This window comes from Panthera uncia, chromosome D4 (genome assembly GCF_023721935.1).
Source record: "Panthera uncia isolate 11264 chromosome D4, Puncia_PCG_1.0, whole genome shotgun sequence".
Taxonomy (NCBI): Eukaryota; Metazoa; Chordata; class Mammalia; order Carnivora; family Felidae; genus Panthera; species Panthera uncia.
In genome coordinates, this window is record NC_064807.1 from 55827068 (window position 1) to 55833132 (window position 6065).

General features: G+C 45.9%; 1 protein-coding gene across 3 annotated transcripts in view; it reads left to right on the plus strand.

Annotated features, from left to right (window-relative positions):
* The first annotated feature begins 4551 nt into the window (after positions 1 to 4551).
* Positions 4552 to 6065, plus strand: part of RUSC2 (RUN and SH3 domain containing 2) — a 65103-nt gene continuing 63589 nt past the window's right edge. For all 3 annotated transcript variants that reach the window (XM_049625896.1, XM_049625890.1, XM_049625881.1), the window contains exon 1: positions 4552 to 5105. The gene's annotated coding sequence lies outside the window, so the exon portion shown is untranslated. The remainder of the gene's footprint in view (positions 5106 to 6065) is intronic.

The window sequence follows — 6065 nt, forward strand, 5'->3', positions numbered from 1 at the left end:
CAGTGAAGCTATATATATAAAGTGAAGTTATATATATAAAGTGAAGCAGTGACAAGTACTGGTTGCTACCTGAAAATGACCAGAAAATTCATGAAGTGTACAGTCTTATGGAGTGGGTTTAAAGAGTGGAAGACAAAATAAAATGGTTTTATAGTCATCCCTATCCCACAAATCCCATCCTTTCAAGGTTCCAATTTCTCTCCCTCTCTCTCTCTCTCTCTCTCTCTCTCTTCATCACATTCATCCACATGTACAAGTATTTACTGAGCATCTACTATGATCTGGGCACTGTTCTCAATGTAGAGATACAGTGAAAGCCAAAAATCAAAAAGGTTTCTACTATCATGGATCTTACATTCTATTAAGGGAAACAATAACAAAGTAAACAAGATCATTCAGATAATAAGTGCTATGAAGATACTTTAATAGTGAGGGACTGTGAGAAGGAAGGGAGAGCTACTTTGTATTTAGTAGTCATAAAAGGCCTTTCTGAAGAAGTGGCATGTGAAATGAGACATAAATGACTAGAAAGATCTAGCCTTGCAAAAATATAGTGGAAAGACATTATAAGCAGAGTAAATAGCTAGTTAAAAGTCCCTAAGATAGGAGCTATCTTTGTGTGTAGGAAAAAGACGCCAATGTAGACAAAACATGATGCACAAAGAGAAGGGTGTTTTGATAGATATGATGGGAAACAGTGGAGAGCTTTAAAGCCAGTTTGGAAGATTGTTCAGGCCACTCTCTGGACAATAGGGATGCAAAAGTGACATCAGGGAGACTATTTAGTAGGCAATTACAGTTGTCTAGGCATGGCATGGTGGTGGCTTGGATGAGGATAGAAGCAGTGGAGAAATAAGTAGATGATTAGAGGATATATTTTGAAGGTAGACTCAAAGGACAACATGGGTTGACTACCAAAGATGCAAGCACTGGTTTGTCAAATGATCCTATGGATTTACCCAATGGCTTCTTCTCTGAAAAGCAGGATACGAAATTCATGGATTACTGACTCTCTCCACACAGCCCCTGGTGAAGGGGTGAATTTGGGTGGTCATGTTTGGTGCCAGTTGACTCCACTACCCCTAGCCACAACTGGCCAAGAGTGGATCTATAACTCACTATAGCTTCTCTCTCTCTAGAAATTAGAATTAGAACTCTGGGAAACTAAGTCAGTGATAAGAACAGTTTCGGGAAGTGGGGCCTCCATTTTAAAGTGGCCATGATTTGCTGTATGAAGGTAAGTGAGCCAAGATACTTAGCCTGTAGCAAAAGCATAAGCAGATGTCCAAAGAGAAACAAAGATATTATTTCATTGCAGGAAAGAACCCCATGAGGGGCTTTCTGAAGTTGGGTTCCATAAGGACATCTTTTTCCCCGTTTTTGCCAATAGCAAAAACCCAGAGGCAATTCCAGTTTATATAGGCCAAGTTTAGACTTTTTCCTCATCTACAGCCTTTTAGGAACAGGGCAAGGTCACAGAACCATCTGGCTCACCCTGCACCTTTTCTTTAGGAACTTGCAGGAAAAATAATTTATTTACCACTGCCAGGAGAAGAGAAACAAGGGAGCAATTCTTTAAAAACATTTTTATGTTTGTTCGTTGGTTTGTTTAGAGAGCACAAGAAGGGAAGGGACAGAGAGAAGGAGAGGCAGGCTCCCAAGCAGGCTCCACACCATTAGTTGCAGAGCACAACACAGGGCTCAAACTCATGAACCACAAGATCATGACCTGAGCCAAGATCTAGAGTTGGAAGCCTAACCGACTGTGCCACCCAGGTACCCCAAGGGCACAATTCTTAGCCCCAACATTTCCCTGCAATTCTAGCTCCAAGATACATATCCAAGATACGTTCAGAGGTTTAGAGAAGACTCAGCATTGGAGGACCCTGGGAGTCATCATAGTCATTTGATCAACTTTACGCCCTGCCTCCAACAACACATTTTATTTATTTATTTATTTATTTATTTATTAATATTTACTTATTTTTATTTTAGTGGGCACCAGTGGGAGGAGAGGGGCAAAGGGAGAGAGAAAGAGGAGAGACAGAGAGAGAGAGAATCTTAAAAGCAGGCTCCATGCTCAGTTCAGAGCTTGATGCCTGGCTCCATCCCAGGACTCTGGGATCATGACCTGAGCAGAAATTAAGAGTCGGAACCTCAACTGACTGAGCCACCCAGGCTCCCCCAACAACACATTTAATTAAGCATTAAGTCCTATTGATTCTATATTCTAAATCTCTCTTAAATCTATCTCCTTTTATCTAACTCCTCAGCCACTGCCCTAATTCAGATCCTCTCACTTCTCATTATAATTACTACAGAGTCTCAGTTGGTTTCTTTACTTTCCTGTAACTCAATATCCATGCTCTTACTAGAGTGAAATTTGAAAGTGCAAATCTGTTTGAATACTGGTAATAATGCAAAATGTTTCTATCCATGACAATGCAAACGATTCTTGTTCCTGATGATGCAAATTAATTTTGTCTGGTAGAAAATATACACTTATAAAAGTCAAATCCTCATCTGAACCGGTTTTAGTTTCTTATTAGCCCCCTCACTAATTAGTGAGTTTAATACGTGTTTATTTTATATTTGTATAAGACTCATGATTTTACCTTTTCAAAAATTAGCTCATAACACAAATAACAGGAAGTAATCTTTGTTTATTGAAGACAAAAATGAGACTATATGAAATGATAGAAAGATGTGCCATGAACCCAGGGTAGAAGTCGAGCTGAGCCTCCAAAGTGGAACACACTGCTGGAAAGCCCCCCAGGAACCTCTTTGTGTCTACACTTGGCTCCTTTCTTTGAAACAGATTGATCCTTCTCAGCAAACTGCTTTTCTTTGCTACTCAGGCCATTTGGCAAGTAAAAGATGGTCACAGATCTCAGTTTCCATTGTGAGTCCAACTATGAATAAGGGTATAGTTCTCCCCCAATTCCAAATTCTCAGGGAAGGGATTCTGTTTGGCCTAGTTTGGATTAAGTCTCTACCCTGGACCACCTAACTGTACAAGCATACAACTTTTCATCAATCTCCCTAGCCTTCTCCACATCACCGCCCCCCCCCCCCCAGAATTTTATTTCTGAAATTCAAATTTGATTTGTCATTCCTCCCACTGCATAAAGCCCTTCAGTGTCTCTCCACTGTTTACAGAATGAGTCCCAACTCTTTAGTGTATCATAGGAAGCTCTTCAAAAGCCCCTGACTGTATCTGCTGTGCTCTCTCCATTATACCCCACACCTTAAGCATATCAGTTGTTTTGCCCCTGTGTTCTTTTGGACATGCTGATTCCCCTACACCCTTTACCATTCATTCTTCAAAACTCCGTTCACACCACTTCTGTGAAGCCTGAGGATGCATTACACAGCATGACATTTATCTGCTTCCTTGACTGTGAGCCAACAACCCTGTGAATGCATATGGTCTCAGTCTCTAACTTTCACGAAGCATGGAACCCAGGGAATTTATATTATTTGCTGAATGACCACCTGCCCACCTCCCACCCCATCCCCCACTGACCTTTGTCAGGAAGAGACAGCAGGATCCTCAATGTCCCACATACATCCTGCCTTCCATGAGGAACAGGAAGAGCATGAGTTCTCTTAAAGAAAAAAGTTATTCATGACACTTGTTAAAGATGGTAAGGTAGACCTTAAAGGGCATCACAACAGGTATGGGGACCAGTGAAATGGGATTTTGCAAATGGGGGAGAGATTGAGCTCAACTCAGACACCAACAAGAACAGGGGGGATTTTCTAGCCAAGTAGCAGTATAGGGGTCAGTGGATAGAAAATTACCGTCTTAGTCTGTGCAGGCAGCTATAATGAAATACCACGGACTCTGTAGCTTATAAACAACAAATTTACTTCTCACAGTTCTGGAGGCTAGAAATCAGAGATCAGAGTGGCAGCTTGGTTGGGTGAGGGGCTCCCTTCTGGGCAGCAGACTTCCCCTTGTATCCTCACCTAGAGGATTGGGCTAGGGAGCTCTAAGAGACCTCTTCCATAAGAGCACTCATTCAATTCATGTGGGTGCCACCTTCACGTTGCAACCACTTCTCAAAGGCCCCAGCCTACTAGAGCCATCACCTTTGGAGATATTTCCATGTGTGAATTTGAGAGACACAAACATTCAGACTATAGATAGCAATTGCTAAGAGGATACATCAGGGGTAAGGGGAATTCTTGCTAAAGGGTCTCAACAGAATTCTTGCTTGAAGGCAGACCAGGGTGGTAAGATACAAAGGGTGGTCAGATACCAAAGGTGGGGGATTCTAACTAAACTGACTTAGGAAGATTCTTGTTCAAACTGGATTCTATGGGGAAGCCCAAGGTCAGGCCTAGTCCAGCAGAGAACTCAGAGGATCCTAAAGTTTGGGTCAAAGGAGAGAGTCTTTGACAGTTCCAGGTTTTACCAAGATTCTTAACCTGGTGACGCATGGGGTACTTTTAAAAATATCACAGCCTGGGGCCTCCGAACCACCACTACACTCCCATCCCAATGATCCTGATTCAGCCGTCTCCGCCGAGGTCAGGCCTTGGTTTTGTTGCTCTGTTTTCATTTTCCGTTTTCCTTAAGAAGGTCTACTGAGGTGTCAGGGTTGAGACTTGCTGCTTTAGGCGAAAGTGGGTGCGCAGATACACCTGTCTTCGAAGCCATTAGGCCCACGCCCAGGGTCACCTGGGTTCCCGAAGACTCGAGGCGCGCCTCGCCGCGCACCGCCCCGAAGGGGCGGGGCGCGGGCCGCAGAAGGCGGGGCCACAGCGGAAGCCTCGCCGCTCCCCTCGCGGGAAAGCTCTGCGCGTGACTCGCTGCACCCATCACAGCGAGAAGCGGGGGAGGTGGGCCAAACACCGCGGGCCCGAAGGACAGAACCAACGCGCCGTCCGGAGGGGCGGCTTGAGGGCAACCCAGATTGGACCATCGGCGCCGCGGCTGCAGGGGGAACCGGACATTACCAACCCGTCTGGAGAGGAGGGGGACGCCGGCCTGTCCCAGCTGCAAAGCGACCCCAGAGGGGCGCGAGACGCCGCCGGCCGCGCCGCAGCCTCCACCAACGCCGCGGGCACCGTAGGATCACGCTGAGAAGAGAAACGAGGTAGGGACGTTTCTTTGGGGGCTGGCGGGGTCCGGAAGACCCATTGCCCTCACGTTCCAAACAATCCCTTAGGGGAAAGCTCTCTGTGCCGCCGCCCTTCCCCTCAGCCCTTCTCAGTGGCTCTTCATCCCCACCCTGCCGGTCCACTCCCACCTTCCTTCCTCCTGACATTTCACCTCTACCATCCACTGAAGCCTCAAGCCCCAAAGACCAAACATCCCTTTGGGCGTCACCCCAGATCCACCCCAACCGTCTCCTCAAACTGCCCCTTCGGTGACACCCCTCAGCTGACTCGCGCCCGGCTGTCATCGTTGTACCCGCATCTCGGCCGCCGAGCACCCGACCCCAGGACTGTAGCCCGGGCCTCCGCATAGCCAGTCCCAGAGGGTCCTCGGTGCCCTCCGCCCCGTTGGCCCCCTGGCTCCCAAGTTGTCATCTTCCTGAACTAGAATAGGATCTTTTTGTCACTCTCACCTTAGAAAATGTTTGGCCTGACGTTTTGCCAGTCCCCTGACACCGCACTTACCTGCTGTGAAGGGCACGGTGATCCCGTGCTCAGGGCTGGCTCGGGACAATCCTGGAGGCAAAGACGATACAGTATTCATTTGTATCCCCAGCGCCAAGCACAGTGCCTGGCACATGTTATCAGCTCAGTTAAATATTTGATGGGTGTATAAATGAATGAATGAGCCCAATGCAGAGGGTGTGAGGCAGAGTGGTTTGGTGGGAAAGGTGTCTCCAGTTATATGAAAGGGGGGTGGGGTGGAAAGGAAGAGCATCTGGGGGATTACTTGTGATGCTCATATCAGGAGCCTAAAACTGAATATATTCAGTCTTTGAATTCATGAATCTAATTTCATTCTGGTAGGACCTTCTATGTATCATCTGTTTTCCACTCATGTTCTATTTACAAATATATATATATATATATATATATATATATATATATATATATATATA